Below are 17,308 nucleotides of genomic sequence, written 5' to 3'. Positions count from 1 at the left end.
GGAAAGATCTCCCATGCTCATGGATTGGCAGGATTAATATAGTGAAAATGGCCATCTTACCGAAGGATCACTTTAACTCCTGTCTAGTGTCAAGGCCATAGGTCTTCACCTGCATGCTCAGGAGATAATCACTGTCCAGTCAGATACCAACCTGGCTTGTGGGCATTTGCCCCTCACCTTTCTCACACTTTCTTCTTCTCAAGGATAGAGACCTTGCTCTCTCCTGTTCTTCTCAAAAGAGGAGACATTGAAAGCTGTTCTCAAAGACAGTCTTCTCCATCAGTCTTCCAAAAGTCTCCTCTTTGATGTATACCCCATGAAAGACATGTCACCAAGTTTTCATCTTTTAAAGGCACCATCTGTGGACTCCAATCCCCTAAACTTGGGGAAATAGGCATTTATGTGTGAGTGGTGTGTGCCAGCTGGTTCCCTATTCTTTGACCACAACTGTAAGAAAGTTTCTCTGATCACTTTATCCAAAGAGGAAGCCATCCCTATCCAGATGGTCTCCTTGCCCTTCATAACACAGCCATTTGCACTACTGAAAGCATCTTAAGTTTATAGGGTGTTGGTTTGTCTCCTTTCTACTGGAGTGGAAATGTCATGAATTCTGACTCTATTCTGTTTCCTGCTGTAGCCAGGATTTAAAACACAGCTGGGTCCATGGAAGGTAGAATGGATTTGGTGGTGTTCCCACCTTAACTCAGATACAGCAAACAGAAGCTATGCAAAAAATTCATTTGGAGAACAGATGTTGCTAACATAATTATGAATTTCTTGAAGATCTGAGGATCAAATCCATGTCCTTGTATATGGTCGACAAAGAGCTCCTGCTGATGTACAACCCAAACTCAAATTGAGGATTTTTGAATTAAGATCATCCTAAGCTAAATCAAGCTCTACATCCAATGATGGACATTCTGATGAGGAAAGAATGGGGAGAGTCATAGAGAAGTAGCCCATCTAAGATGAGGCAGATTATGGAGTGATATAGAGACAGCCAACAACTGATTGGAGGCAGCAGAGGAGGAAGAAGCAGGAAGGCATCCCTTAGGCCCTTCACAGAGGGTCTGTCAACATGTTGATTGTAGATTCCATATAGTACTCACACTTCAGAGTAGAGAGGGAACAGACTTTTATTGTTTTTAAATTCCCAAGTTTGTGGTGATTTGTTGTAGAATCTCCTAAGAATCAGAGACAATTGACCTTGAGTGAGTACTTCATGCACAACTACAGGTACTTCTGTGCCATTCCTGTGTAGCATCCAGCCTCTTTCTGTGCAGTTCTGGAGAGCATCAAGAGCTTACCTTGGAGTTGGCCTTAAGAGCAGTTCATAGCAAATATTTGGGGGATCTAAATCTTTTTAAAATACTGTTAGAAAGCTAACTTTGAGTTCATTTTAACAGGCTAACGTGAGTTTTTTAAACATTCACTATGAAGTGCCTTGTCACCTACAGCTCCCGAGCAGAGAGAGATGTCTCCATGGCCCTTCATGAACACTGCAAAGTCCAGGAAATTCATTCTATCCAAGCAGCTCTGCATGCCCCAGTATGTAAAAGGCTTAGCTGGCAGAAGATCCTGGGGATCCCTTTAGAGCAGAGCCCAGGCTGCATGCCCAGTAACAGCAGCTGCTGTGTGTCCGTGTCTGCCTATCCCTGGGGCCTCATGGTTACCTTAGCAATCATTTCTCTCCTAGAGCTTGCGGCAACAGATGGGACCAGCTGGCAGTAGGACTATGGGTGAGCTGTCCCCTGGCCAAGATAGAAGTCTAATGTACCACCAAAGACTTTCAATTCTACGTCAGAGTGGAGGACATCTGCCTAGGAATGTCACCTGTCTGTGCTACAGGCTCATTGCCACTGCACAGTGTCAAGGGTGTATTATCACAGCTCTTAGCAAGTCTGGCCTCCTTCTCCATCATACAGAAAGTAGGCTATGTGTGACAGCTGTTAAAATCTACAGTAAGCCCTCTTTATTTACAGAAACTGCCTTTGTAATCTCCCAGGGGTGCTAACAGAGAGCCAACTCATTGGTTCTAGCAAGCTTGTATAGCTTTTGCAAACATTCAGCTCTCCAAATATTTGCGATGGGGTTTGGCTGACCTCAGTCTCCTGATCTTTCCATCTACTCATTCTTCCTGGTCAACTGCTGGCTCAGTGGAGCAATAATGCCTATGGCAGCTGAGCAGAGCCAGAGAGGACATCGTGTTAGATGCCAGGACAGGACATGCCAGTGTGAGAACAGCCTGTGTGCCCTTGAGGGGCAAGTTTCTAGCTCTCTCTGTGTCTTAGCTGAGTCGGTAAGAAAACAGATCGTAGCATCTGCTCTGCCAACCTCGGGAGGCTTTAAGAGGATGCTGGCAGTCATGTACTTCAGAAAGACTTCTTTAAATGGAGCTTAGGGAACCTAGAGAGATGGCCCAGTGGGCAAGAGCATGAACTCAAAGTGAGTTCGGTTCCTAGTACCCATATCCAGTAGCTTTGAACTTCCTAGCTACAGATTATTTGATGCCTTCTTCTCATCTCCAAAGGCATTCGCACTCACATGCACCCATCTGTGCACACACTTAAGAGTAAAGTAAATCTTTTTTTTTTTTTTTTTAGTCTTAGGCCACATGTAAGAATGTCTGGGAACATTGGAAAGGGGATCTAGATAAGGATTAATATTGCCCAAAGAAAGGTATGTACTCTGCTCCAAGACATCTGGGAGGTGACCCCCTTACCCTTGGGGTAGTCTGTCAGATTATGTGGTTTTCCTGGCTCTTAAACTTTATCTGTCTATTTTAATGCAGTGAGTTACAGTAGGAGTCTGGGGCTAGACTGTCTCTGCTCAGTCCCTGGAGATGCTGCATAGGAACTGAAATTGACCATCTAAGCAGTCTGCTTTATCCATATGGCTGACACACAGTAAAACCTCTGACCATCATGACCCTAGTTGGAGCTTCCCATGTGGATGTTGGGAACTGAACCTGGATCCTCTGCAAGAACAGCCAGTGCTTTTAATGACTAAGCCATCTCTCCAGTCCACTGTTGCTAATTCTTCTCTGTTATTTCACTGTAAAAATAATAACTCTGAGTCTAGTGACTGTTATGTTCCCAGGATGATGGATTCAGGCGCTTTTTTTTCTATAACTTGCCTGGGTCATGGTGTCTTATCACAGCAAGAGAAAAGTAACTAAGATGATGCCTTTCCTAAGCATAGAGAAGTCCTCCTTCCCTCATCCCCAAACCACAGCTGAAAGAGTTAATAAAGTACTTCTGAAGGCAACATCCTCAGGAGACGTTCAGAAATGGAGGAGGTATTTGTGGTCCTCATCCCAAGACCATCTCACCCTAAGGGATCCCCCTCAGCTGGCTTCTTCTAGCCCCACACTTTCCTCTTAGCAACCTGGTCTTCAGAACACCAGGGTGTTCTATTTCTTCTTTTAAGATCTGAGCTCTTCACTCTTAGACCAGATGAAAGGAATCAAATATATTGCTAAAGAAATAGAACTAAGTTATTTTCAATGAGCATGTATGCCCATGTTAGTGTTCAGCCATCTTGGCAACTACTCATTTGAACTTTCTTTAATTAAAATGAAGTTCTGGCCTTTGGGTGGATTGTGGGAGTCTTATGTCAGTGTCTTCACAAAACCAACGTGCAGCTTTTCAAAATTTTGTAGCCGAGAGATAGTGGCTCATGCCTTTGATCCCAGCACTTAGGAGGCTGAGGCAAGCAGATCTCTGAGTTTGAGGTCAGCCTGGTTTACATACTGAGTTCTAGGACAGCTTACAATAAATCTATATCATGTAGATAATCCCTGCTGGCTTTCCCAGCATCCTTTCCTGTCCTTTCTCCTTCTCTGTTTCAACTCTATGAAGAGTAAAAAGACAAAGAAGAGAATGATTCCTGCCATTAGGGTGCCCTAGTACCTGGTAAAGGAGATAACAAATACTTGCAAACTATAGGACTGAATCGGCTCTGTAATTATGGGCATTGCGTTGTCTCACTCAAATACTTCAACAAGAACTCTGATTTTAAATTTTCTATGTATCAATACATTTAAGTAAAGCTCTACAAATATATTCTGATTTAAATGTATCTAGTTCCTCTCCCACCACCTCCTTCCTGAAGCAAATTGCCTTATCTCAGGCACAGGCAGTGCACCTTTCCTAATACTGGTACCAGTCTTCACTCTCCCACCCTGTAGATGGATCAAGAGGTTTTCTACCTGGATACTAAGTCAGTGAGACACTTTCCTCTGGAGTCTTAATTTGGTGTTGTGGAATGACAGTCTTGGGTTGCTCATCATCAGATTCTCTACTACCCAAAGAAAGCTGCTCAATGCTTCTGAAGTCCAGGAAGTGTAACAGGAGTTGCTGGATTGAGCTGAATCTAAAGCGTACTCCTATTCTTTCTATATAATCTTGGACCTAACTTCCCTTTTGTGCTTTAACTCCTTTGGAGATAGGATTTGTCACCTTCAAAGGTAAATTAAAGATCCTGTTGTTTGTTTGTTTATGGGACAGGGTTTCTTTGTGTAACAGCCCTGGCTGTCATGGAACCTGCTTTGCAGGAAAGGCTGGCCTCAAACTCACAGAGGTCCATCTGCCTCTGCCTTCTGCCTCTGCCTCTGCCTGCCTCTGCCTCTGCCTCTCTCTCTCTCTGCCTCTGCCTCTGCCTCCTCTCTCGCCTCTGCCTCCTGCCTCTGCCTCTGCCTCTGTCTCTGCCTCTGCCTCTGCCTCTGCCTCTGCCTCTGCCTCTGCCTCCTCTGCCTCTGCCTCTTCCTCTGCCTCTGCCTCTGCCTCTGCCTCTGCCTCTGCCTCTGCCTCTGCCTCTGCCTCTGCCTTTGCCTCTGCCAAGTTCTGAGACTAAAGTTTTGTGCCACCATGCCCAGCAAAGATGTAATTTTCCAAAGTTGTTTTCTTTTCTGCAAAATAAAGCCAGCTTCCAGCCCTATCAATTGAAGTAACATTTATGCCATCTTTTAAATATGAAGTAGAATAATTGCTTTGCAGGTATTATATCCTCAAAAGCACTTCCCGTATAGACTACTCACATTCACATAGACTAGCATGTGTAAGCACAAACTTTTTGCAACCTACTTTTAATAAGTGTTCAACCTCTCCTCTAGCCCAGCACCCAGCAGAGGCAGTGAAAGAGAAAAGTTATTAGGATATGGGGGAAGTGGACCTGTTCAGCAATCGTTCTTTGGGGGCAAGCTCAATCTTCTTTGGCAGTAGTTCTGTCCTGAACTCAGGACCAGCAGACTCAGCAGCAGCAGACTAGTCCTCTAGGAGGCAGACACCAGGAATGAACCTGCAACTGTAGTTCAATATTGAAGAAACTGTCAAGCTTGCCAACCAGCCTAGAGTTATGCTGCAGAAGTGGCAAGCTGCCTCTGGAACCCCATGAGCAGTTCTTAGGCAAGTTTCTCTCTGGCATCATCATTCGTGGAGATCAAGGCAAACCAATACATGTGTGTTGTTATCAAAGAATAGCGAGCCAGAGTAAACCAAACCAATGTTCTATGCCCATCTCCCACTATCTGTGGAGTCCTTCATCACAGGTTTGTTTGCTATATCAAAACATCTTTTTATCTCTGTCTGCTCCAGCAAAACATCCTTTTACCTATGTGTCCAGCAAACTATCCTTTGACATAATTGATTTTCCAAACAAACTAGAAGTTTCCACTTCAAGCAAGCACATAAAATTAGTTTCAGCCATGGCTTCTAGAAGCGTGGCATAGGCCAGCACAAAGATCAGCATCAGGAGCATTCTTTCATGTATCTGGTTTTATGTGGTGGTCCTTGATCCACTTGGACTTGAGCTTTGTACAAGGAGATAAGAATGGATCTATTTTCATTCTTATATATGCTAACCACCAGTTGAGCCAGCACCATTTGTTAGAAATGCTGCCCCCCCCCACTGGATAGTTTTAGCTCCTTTGTCAAAGATCAAGTGGCCATAGGTGTGTAGGTTCATTTCTGGTTCTTCAATTCTATTCCATTGATCTACCTGCCTGTCACTGTACTAATACCATGAAGTTTTTTTTTTCTTTTTTTTTCTTTTCTTTTCTTTTCTTTTTTTTTTTATCACAATTGCTCTGTAATACAGCTTGAGGTCAGAGATGGTGATTGGTGATTCCACCAGAAGTTCTTTTATTGTTGAGAATAGTTTTTGCTGTCCTAGGTTTTTGTTATTCCAGATGAATTTGCAAATTGCTCTTTCTAATTCTGTGAAGAAATGAGTTGGAATTTTGATGAGGATTGCATTGAATCTATAGATTGCTTTCAGCAAGATGGCCATTCTTACTGTATTAGTCCTGCCAATCCATGAGCATGGGAGATCTGAAACTAATAGAAAAGAAAGTGGGGAAGAGCCTTGAGCACATGGGCACAGGGGAAAATTTCCTGAACAGAACACCAATACCTTATGCTCTAAGATCAAGAACTGACAAATGGGACCTCATAAAATTACAAAGCTTCTGTAAGGCAAAGGACACTGTCAATAGGACAAAATAGCAACCAACATATTGGGAAAAGATCTTTACCAATCCTACATCTGATAGAGGGCTAATATCCAATATATACAAAGAACTCAAGAAGTTAGACTCCAGAGAACCAATCAACCCTATTAAAAATGGGGTACAGAGCTAAACAAAGAATTCTCAACTGAGAAATACCAGAATGGCTTAGAAGCACCTAAAGAAATGTTCAACACAGGGAAATGCAAATCAAAGCTACCCTGAGATTCCACCTCATAACTCAAGTGACAGCAGATGCTGGAGAGGTTGTAGAGAAAGAGGAACACTCCTCCATTGCTGGTGGGATTGCAAGCTGTTACAACCACTCTGAAAATCAGTTTGGGGGTTCCTCCAGAAATTGGACATAGTACTACCTGAGGACCCAGCAATACCACTCCTGGGCACATGTCCAGAAGATGCTCCAACATGTAATAAGGACACATGCTCCACTATGTTCATAGTAGTCTTATTTATAATAGCCAGAAGCTAGAAAGAACCCAAATGTCCTTCAACAGAAGAATGGTTACAGAAAATGTGGTACATTTACACAATTTACTCAGCTATTAAAAACAATGAATTCATGAACTTCTTAGGCAAATGGATGGAACTAGAAAATATCATCCTGCTGGGCAGTGGTGGGGCACACCTTTAATCCCAGCACTTGGGAGGCAGAAGCAGGTGGATTTCTGAGTTCTAGGTTAGCCTGGTCTACGGAGTAAGTTCCAGGATAGCCAGGGCTATACAGAGAAACCCTGTCTGGAAAAAAGAAAAAGAAAAAAGAAAGAAAGAAAGAAAAAATATCATCCTGAGTGAGTTAACCCAATCACAAAAGAACACACATGATATGCACTCACTGATAAGTGGATATTAGCCCAGAAGCTTGGAATACCCAAGATACAATTCACAGACCACATGAAACTCAAGAAGGAAGACCAAAGTGTGGATACTTTGGTCCTTCTTAGAAGGGGGAACAAAATACCCATAGAAGGAGTTACAGAGACTGTGGAGTAGAGACTAAAGGAATAACCATCCAGAGACTGCCCCACCTAGAGATCCATTCCTTATACAGTCACCAAACCTAGACACTATTGTGGATGCCAACAAGTGCTTGCTGACAGAAGCCTTTTATAGCTGGCTGTAGTCCTGAGAGACTCTACCAGTGCCTGACAAATACAGAGATGGAGGCTCTCAGCCAACCATTGGACTGAGCACAGGGTCCCCAATGGAGGAGCTAGAGAAAGGTTCCAAGGAGCTGAAGGGTTTGCAGCCCCATAGGAGGAACAACAATAGGAGCCAACCAGTACCCCCAGAGCTCCCAGGGACTAAACCACCAACCAAAGAGTACACATGGTAGAACTCATGGCTCAAGCTGCATATGTAGCAGAGGATGGCCTAGTCAGTTATCAATGGGAGGAGAGACCCTTGATCCTGTGAAGGTTCTATACCCCAGTGTACGGGAATGCCAGGGCCAGGAAGGGGGAGTAGATGGGTTGGTGAGCAGAGAGAGGAGAGAGGGTGAGGGGATTTTTGGAGAGGAAACCAGGAAATGGGAGAACATTTGAAATGTAAAAAAAAAAGCCTCCTTCCTCCTTCCAGAGATTGTTCAACACGCCAAGCCTTGGATTCACTTAGTTCCACTGAATCCAGTGCTGCTGCTGAGTTCTAATAGGTTCTGTCTGCGCTAGCATTTCAATGTCTAGGAACAAAGGCTTCCTTATCTGGTGTCAGTAACAAAGCATGCGTAGGCTAAGCAGGTGGTTTAGATCCTGCAGTCCTTTTGAAAGTTATCCAAGGGCAGGCAGCCCTGCCTTTACTGACTCAGTGTCCTCAGGTTTGGCCCAGGTGTGAATAAAGTTATAGCCTGAGCTCTCTGTAGTTTAGTTTCTCAGAATCATGGCCTTGGATAGGAAAGGTAGCTCATTCTTACACGTCCTTTCTCTGGGGGTGGAAGCGATTTCCCAGCAACCCTCAAAGGGTTTCATCTCAGGAACTGTTGCTTCACTGCATGTCATGCATGAACCATCGCAAACAGGGGACGGAGGATGCTCATGGTGGAGAAAGCACAGGCTCTCAACAAACACTCATCTTGTCTTCTGTTGCCACTGAGCAACCTGCTCCCTGGAGCGTACATCAGAGTGAGTCCCCAGGCCTGGTCATGGCTTTGTCCCTAAGGGATAGGGCTGACATGATGAGAGGACAACCATGTGGCTCCTCTCCACATGCCACAGACTGCAGTCTGGGCATGGATGCCACTGGTGTTGCTTTGTCACTAGGATCTCCTTAGTCACTGTCAAGGAAAAAGGACTGGAGAGCTTTGTGACAGTTCCGGAGCCTCTGTGTGTCACAGTTAACCGACACTATGTGTGTCCAGTGTGAATCAGAGTGGGGCCCCTGGAAGCACACACCTGCAAGCATGGAGAAGAAAGAGAGGCTGAGCTTGGCATAAAGTGCTCAAGGTAGTAGAGGGGAGTACTCAATGCTGGTCTCCACAGTAGGGAAGATGGTAATGGTAGAGAAAGCCAGCCCAGAACTGAGATGTTTTTCAGCATCTTTTTCTCTGTTATGTCTCAAGACCCATGATCCCTTGGGCTGTGGTAACTCATTGAGTTCTATAGAAGGGGAAAGACAAGGCCTGTAGTCTACCAAGAATACCAGCCAGGTTCCTAGGAGCCTGTCAAGAACAGGACAGGTATCATAAGTTTCCTTGAAAACTCAGAAAGCCGAGTGTCTCTCTGAGCCCAGGCCAAGCCCTCCCTTCCCAGAGACCAAAGGAGAAAGATTCTGTTTGTAAACTCGAGACCTGTGGGACCAGCCACAGGGCAAGCTGGCAGCTATGTGGGCCTCTGGTCCCAGGGCTCCTGGAGGTTGAGAAGCAGCTGTCTCCTGGGAGGTATCCTCCCATGGGAGGGCTCTCTAGAAAGATGGGACTGCAAAACCTCTGTTTTGAGCATGGGAGTCACTGTGTCCCCTTTCTCCTTCAAGTTGAATTATTTTTGATGCTGGCTTTGGGTGAGTCATGATTTTAATTAGCATCCTGGGAAAAGGCTGCAGCTTTTGAGCTCTCTGGTGGATCTGAGAGAATGCTTGGCAGACCTGTTGAATTGTTTTGGTAACAGTATTAAGCACCCACCCACCAGTGAGCAGGTCCTACCTCTGATGCAGGCCGATAAAGTGTCTTCGTTGCTCTCCCTGACCTAGAAGCTTTGTTGCTTTCATGGTTCTTAGCCCTGTCTCCCAAGACTTCAATGACTGAACCGCCAACAGGCCAAGGAGGATCTTGTAGCATTGCCCGGGGGGCCCTGCATGATGCCACAACAGTGCCTGAGTGACTTGGGCAGAACCCAGGGGCCAAGGAGTCTGTTTCCACAGCACAGTTTCTTCTTTTCTAGAAGAACAGCAGGAGCTTTTCCAGTCACGGCCAGGAGGCAATCAGAGCCAACAGAGGCCTGAGGCAACCAGGAAGCAGTGCCAAATGCCTAGAGCCACTCAGAGGTGAGGAATCCTGCCCACTGATACTAACCCCACATGAAAAGCCTACTTCTTAGGGAGAGATAAGAGAATCAGATGAAGCACATACACAACCTGTTTTGACTTCTAGTCAAGAGGCATGAGATTCTAGATGCTCTTGGCCTTTCTGTGCCTCAGTTTCCCTCACTGGAGAATGGAGGTGATGGGAATGATCTAGACAAGGAAGTATTCAAGAAGGATTGTTCATTCTCTGTTCCTTTTGGTACACACTTGACCTCCTTGATCCTCAATTTCTTCTGCAAATGCAATGCTTCTGACTCCATTGAATTAGAAGCAAGAAAACAAGAGTTGTGTGTACTGTGTTGGGTCAGCATCTGGGTAGCTCACATCATTTGTGCTCGGTCAGACTCCAAATAAGAAGGTGCTCTTAGCAACTGCTTTTTAATAAATAGAACACAATACAGGGAGGCTGAAAAAGCAGCCCAGGATGCCCAGTAGCCTAGCTATTCCACTGTATTTTTCTAGGGGCACATGAAAAGCTTGTCTCTGAAATATTAGGGTAGTCATGTACAAGACTGATACTGTAATGATCTTTAATTCTGTTCATTGAATTTTCCCTCTGTTTCTGGGTTTTGTTTTGCTTTTTAACCATGAAATGTGTAACTTTTAGTAAAGTAGAGAAAATTATGTCAATGAAGGTGGAAAATCACAGTTCAGTCCTTCTTGACCTGATGCTCTGCAGGCAGTTAGAAGGAGGTGCTGTGTAGCTCTGTTCATCTGAATGACCAGTATAGGGAAATCATGAGACAGGAAGCAGCTTGGCGGTTGCCAGAGGCTGGGAGGGCTGGAGAAGGGCTCTGTGGAGCAACTGCTTTCTTAAGGGTGGTGAAAGATGTAGGAGTTGGATGGAGTTAGTGGTTAGCCAACATTTAGTGTATGTTAATTCCACTAAATAATTCTTGTCTGTTTTTAGAGACAGGGTTTCTGTGTGTAGCCTAGCTATTCGGAAACTTGTTTTGTAGACCAGGCTGGCCTTGAAGTCAGAGATCCACCTGCCACCTCATGACCCTGAATCATTCACTTTAAATACTTTTTTTAAAAAAAGAAAAAAAAATTAAATACATGGTTACACATCCCCAGCCCTTAAGTAGCTTGTGTGTGTGTGAGAGAGGGGGGGGGGTGCGTTTAACCTCAATTAAAACACAAAAACAAGCTGAGTGTGCTCTGACAGTGGATCTCTGCTCCACAGTCTGGTCCTCTAGGAAGATCTCCTTCTCTTCTCAGGAGCTGTGGGGAGAACTTGTTCCCAGGTTTCACCTGACCCGGGGCAACCACCTTTTTCTGTGCCACCTCAGCCCTCGAGAGTAGGCATCAGGACTTCTATCATGGCATGCCTGCTTGTCCATTACCCTGGTGCCCCATTTCATTGGGGACTCCAGAATCTAGAGCCCCATCCCCCCTCCCCAGTCTTCAGGCTGAGAACAGTACCCTGGGGGTCACCAAGATGGAGGAAATGGCTAATGCTCGTGATGACATCCAAACTTGCTGAGTCTTCCTCACCTGTGCTTGAATACTCAGCAGAAGGCATTTGTTCTCTGGCTCTACTTCACCCCTACAACCCAGCATGAATCTGGAGAGCTGAGCTCGTGGGAGTGATGATGTCGAAGTGGGTGGAATGACTTGAAAGTGCCAGATGACTGGAAACTGTCTATGTGCTCTGCTGCCCTTTGAGAAAAGTCTGTTTCACTAAAGTTGGCTTGTATAGTACATACGTATAGTGGTTATCTCTGACACCTTGTGGACCTAGATTCCCCGACCCCCACCCCCAGGACCTACCTGAAGATCTGCCTGTTTCTACTCTTTAGATGTGTGTGAGGACTCGAACTCAAATCCTCAAGCTTTAGTGATAGGCAGTTTACTCACTGGGCTGTCTCCCCAGCCATCCAAATGGATTTCAAACAGAAACAACGACTGTTGACTCCCAGCTCTGCTGCTCCACTAGCTGGATAGCCACCAGCAACATGAATCTAAGAGAATTCCTGTAAGGAAACAGGGTTTGCTGGGGCTAAATTATCTTAGGACATGTTTGCCCTCTCGATACCTTTTAATGTCCTACTCCGTTTATGATCTTTTGTGACTGTTGACTAATTTGGAATTTATGAACAGACTTCTAGTTTCCCTAGTCATATGCTGAGAATGCTGTCCGATAGCATCTAAGGCCTATAGCCATTGCCCTTGCTTTACTGGAACTTGCCAAAGCTATACCCAGCAACAAGTGTGTTATCTTATAACTTTCTTTGTTCTATTACCATGATAAATTCATGAGATAGCTACTTCATTAGAACATGCCATTTAGGGACCCCCAAATCTGCCTTCTCAAGCTATGGTCACTCTTATTTGGTGCCAAAATAAAAGCATCTTTTTTTATTTCTTTGGGGTGAGAGTTGTTTCTCTCCTCCACACCAAGTTTCATCGCTTTCCTAGAACTTTGCTTTTCTTGGCTTCGAAATGCAGAACCTAAGGCTAATCTCTGCCTTAAGGTGTGGTATAAGCCAGATGCATGCTGGGAAGCAGGCTTTCCCTTGAGACCCTGCCGTGAACCTGTATTTGCCTATCAGTGCATTTGAATTCAACATTTCCTTCTCCAGTCTAATGAACTCTCTGGGCTTGAAGGAGGACAAGTCACACATGGAGCTTGGTAACATAAATAAGGAAGTAGCTGCAGGGAATCAAATCCTCTGGCCCCCTGAGAAGCAGTTGCTTTGTCCTTGGGGCACCATGGAAGAAAATTGGCAGTGTTGCCATACAATGACAGTAGTGGGGGTGAATTGTGGCAACTACAGAGCCTTCTCTGATTACATTGCTGCTTGTTCTGGGTTGCAGCTACTCCAGGGCTCTGATGCCCCACACTGAGAGAAGACCACACCCCAGAGCAAACGAAACAAAACAAAAAGCTTGGAACCTGGGTTGCCACACAGAAGGGCCCTGTGGGGTGACTTACCTCCTTTCCAAGCCTCAACTTGGAATTGTTTGTTAGGCCTGATGTGACATTGCCATCAACTGCATACCCCGTGCAACAGAAACGTAGTGCTTCTTAGTTCTGGAAGCTGAAAGTACCAGGAAGTGTGGACTGTGAGGGAGGGATGTGTCGCTGCCACTGAGGCTGACATTTCTCTGTGTCTCTTAAGAGCCTCTTCCTTCTGAACAGGCCAGTTCATGTCTGGATGCCATCTTCTTTTATTGTGGGTAGAAGGCAGGCATGATAAGAGCCACCCACTTGACCTCATTTTAGTTTGACAATTGCCTCTTCAAAGACCTTGTCTCTAAACTAGGTTGCATTCTGATGTCTTGTGACTGAGGACTTCAGCATGTGGGTTCTAGGGTAGGTCATACAATCCTGTATCGTGGTGGCTGTGCTAAGTAAGATGATGGCTCTGAAGTTCTATTTTCCATTACGTTCATTTGTTTCTATGCTCACCCTTTCATTCTCCTTAGGAGTGTCACCTCCTATGAAGGAGGAACTGTATCTTGTTCACTATTGACTTTTATGAGACTGGCACATAGGAGGTAGTTGAAAAGCAGCCATGAATCTACGATTGAAGCCAAAGGTCTCTGTTTAGCTTCTTCTGGAGGTGTAAGACTCCCTTTGTGGAGGTTCAGACTGAGAGATATGGAAAAACCAGTATGTTCAACCTCATCTTTTAGAGACTAGCTCCCCATCTCTCTGTCTCCCTCCCTCCCTCATCTTTCCCTCCCTCCTGTCTTCCTCTGCCTGCCTGCCTGCCTGCCTGCCTGCCTGTCGGTCTCTACATCTCTGTCTCTCTTACTTTGCCACCTCCCTGAGGAGGTTCAGTTCTCCTAGGTACAGCCATCCTGGGTATCCATTGGGATTGATTCCAGAACCATCTTAGATACCCAAATCTATGAATGCTCAAGAATATACAAGCAAACAAACAAATAACTGAAGAAATAAATAACTAAATAAACAACTAACTAAATACATTCTACGTGTACTGCCCTAAGTCCTCATGTGTGATCTAAACCATCCTCCCTAACTTTATATATAGTTTACATATAGACTTTGCATATAGTCTGGTGTAAATTGTCCTGTGTAGTTACACTGTTCTCTTTGGGAACTGATGACAAGAAAGTGATGTCTGTAAACATATCTTCAAAAGATTTATCCTTCCCTAAGTGTGTATGCCTGTGAGAATGTATTCCAAGTATATGCTAGGGTTCACAGAGGTCAGAGCCTGTGTCAGAGGCCCTAGAGCTGGAATTACAAGCAGTTGTGAGCTGCCAGACATGAGGACTGGGCACTGAACGTTCCCTCTGAAAGAACAGCCAGAGTTTTTAAGCACGGAGCCACCTCTCTGGCTCCACAGCCACAACTTTCCCCCAGATATTTTCAGTCCACACTTAAGGTTGAGTCCAGAGGTGTTGCTCCCGTGGATACAGGGATCCACTGCATCTCATTAAGTTACACTACACCTACTCGACCTATTCTTTGGCCTCGCTGTTGCCTCTAACCATGTTCCTTCCTCATTGCTGGCTTTCCAAAAACCTCATTCTTCTTTAGATCCAGAACTTTTTGGTCTTTCAAAGGCTCCTTGGACGCTCATTGACTTTTTTTCCATAAAAGCATACAAAGTGAAATTAGCATTTGGATCCCAGCACACTTCCTTTATATTCAGGTAGAGATGTGTTCATCTGCCTTGAAGGACATAGCAAGGCTCTATTTGTCCCAGAAGACAAAGACAATCTTAAAGGATGAGTGACCATTGCTGTCTCCGGGACTTTGTACACAACACAGTCAATGCTTGCTCAACTGAACAAAACTGCCATTCTCTGAGAACTGAGTGGGAAATGGAAGTGAATTTATGTGTGCATTACATGTAACACAGAGCTGATGATGGCGCTGTGTGCTTTCGTGCCAACAGTCCTCCAAGAAGTCTCTTCAGAGACGTTAGGTGGGCTTTGCAGGGTCACACAGCGTGGAAGAGGCAGATCCAAGGTTTGAAGACAGGTAGATATTTAATGACAACTTGGCCTGTATTCCATAACATTAGTTTGATCCCTATGCATCAATGGAATTTTACAAGATAAAGTAGCTATAAAAAATAGGCAGGGCTTGGTAAGCCAGATTTTTAACCTGCCAAAGAGTAAAGAAATCATTGTCTTAGCTCCCGTGCTGCACAAAACAAATAGTGTGTCATTTTCCACAAGATTAAGAATAATCTTCAGCCGGGCAGTGGTGGTGCATGCCTTTAATCCCAGCACTTGGGAGGCAGAGGCAGGCAGATTTCTGAGTTCGAGGCCAGCCTGGTCTACACAGTGAGTTCCAGGACAGCCAGGGCTACACAGAGAAACCCTGTCTCGAAAAACCAAAAAAAAAATAAATAAATAAAAAGAATAATCTGTCTTGTGTGTGTGTGTGTGTGTGTGTATGTGTATGTGGTGTAGTGTCTAAACTACACAGAAGAATCAAATTAGGGTGTATATAGCTCCATATCATTTACTACTAATGACTAAGGACATTTTTTTTCAGGGATAAGACTGTCAAGAGGCAAGGGAGATATATATGACAACCCTTTGTAGCTATTCCTGTGCCTGTTAAGTTTATTCTAGGAAAACACACTCTAGGAGACCTTATAATATTACAATTAATTGCTGTCATATCAGGCTCACCAGCTGAAGCAACAGTTTAAAATTAATATCTTTAAAACCAGGACCTCATTGAAGTTAAGAATAGAAAAACAGAGGGGTATTTAAGCGTTAATTTAGCTCACTGAATTTGGCTTGTCCTCTAAAAGGAAAAAAAAAAAAAGCCATAACAGTTTTAAGTTGACTAAAGATCAAACTTACGCAGGAGAACCACCTTTCTGTCCACCATGACACAGCCCTGTAGGTGTTTCTATTTACTCTGCCATGACACTTATACAAGTCAAATAAAGGAGTTTTTAAACTTTCAGCTTGTTTTCTGGGGGCGGGGGTGGGGGAGGGTAGCTCTCAAATGTTTCACTTATAACCCTGAGTCACTGCAACATTTAAAAAAGTGTACAAAAGACGGGCAATGGTGACACACACCTTTAATCCCAGCACTTGGGAGGCAGAGGCAGGCGGATTTCTGAGTTTGAGGCCAGCCTGGTCTACAGAGTGAGTTCCAGGACAGCCAGAGTTATACAGAAAAATCCTGTCTCAAAAACCAAAAAATAAAAAATAAAAAAAATAAAAAATAAAAAAAAATAAAAATTAGGGCTGAGAGGAGAGACTTTTATGTAATTTTTGTGATTTCTTTTTCTTTCTTTTTTTTTTTTTCTGGTTTTTATCGAGACAAGGTTTCTCTGTGTAGTCCTGGCTGTCCTGGAACTCACTCTGTAGACTAGGCTGGACTTGAACTCAGAAATCCACCTGCCTCTGCCTCCCAAGTGTTGGGATTAAAAGTGTGTGCCATCACTGCCCGGCATGATTTATTTTTCTGAGAGAAGGGCTTCTACTTTTTTTTTTTTTAAAGCAAATTAGGAAAGTACAAAGAAATAAAAAGGAAAAAGAAATTTTGCCCCATTGAGTAGAGAGAATGGTGGTGAGTATGTGGTTGAATTTTCTTCCTAGGTTTGTCTGTTTCCTCCTTAATCTTACCCTTCGTGATTTTTGTGTTTCCTGTTGTTTGGTAAGTCACCTTTCTCTAAACAGCAGCAATGGCCTTGCAGATGGAGACAAGCCTCAGTGGGATGCAGAAGCTGAATTGCTATGGATGCTCTGACCGTGGGTTCATCGTCTCCGGACCAGAAGCTTGCATGAGTCCAGGTAAGAGACTAATAAGAGCCCCAGATCCTCTCTCCACACAGACACACAGACCCAGGCTTTGCACACACACACAACCCTATAAGATATTATCCAGGAGGGCTGTGGAGATGGTTCGGTGGTTAAGAGCACTGGGTTGTTCTCTAGAAGACCTGGGTTCAGTTCCTACAACCACATGACAGCTCACAACTATCTGTAACTCCAGGTCCAAGAGATCTGAAACCCTCACTTAAAAGACCAATGCACATAAAATAAAAATAAATCAGTTTAAAAAAACAAAGAAGAAAAGGACAAAAAAAATCTATAGGCTAGTTTCCCCTGGCTGCCAGATGGTGCTGGCACAAGCCTTTAACTCCAGCGCACAGGAGGCAGAGGCAAGTGGATCTCTGAGTTTGGGGCCAGCCTGGCTACAGAGCAAGTTCTGAGACAGCCAGAGCTATGCAGTTTTTTTTTTTTTGAAACATATTCTTCTGTAGCTGAAAATGACCTCAAATTTCAGATTGCCCCTCTTCCATCTCCAGACTGTGAGGA

At 44.4% G+C, this 17,308-nt stretch overlaps 1 protein-coding gene across 2 annotated transcripts in view; it reads right to left on the bottom strand.

Annotated features, from left to right (window-relative positions):
- LOC116070692 overlaps positions 1-17,308 on the bottom strand; it is a 64,808-nt gene that overhangs the window by 16,891 nt on the left and 30,609 nt on the right. Inside the window, exons 5-6 of one of the 2 annotated variants that reach the window (XR_004110515.1) lie at positions 12,975-13,080; positions 11,813-12,012 (exon numbers count right to left, since the gene is read on the bottom strand). The exons of the other annotated variant lie outside the window; for it this stretch is intronic. The gene's annotated coding sequence lies outside the window, so the exon portion shown is untranslated. Of the gene's footprint in view, positions 1-11,812; positions 12,013-12,974; positions 13,081-17,308 lie in introns of those variants that run through there. 2 annotated transcript variants of the gene reach the window in all.

This window comes from Mastomys coucha, unplaced genomic scaffold (genome assembly GCF_008632895.1).
Source record: "Mastomys coucha isolate ucsf_1 unplaced genomic scaffold, UCSF_Mcou_1 pScaffold22, whole genome shotgun sequence".
Taxonomy (NCBI): Eukaryota; Metazoa; Chordata; class Mammalia; order Rodentia; family Muridae; genus Mastomys; species Mastomys coucha.
The sequence above is the reverse complement of the archived record's forward strand: the minus strand, read 5'-3'. Positions and strand labels throughout refer to the sequence as shown.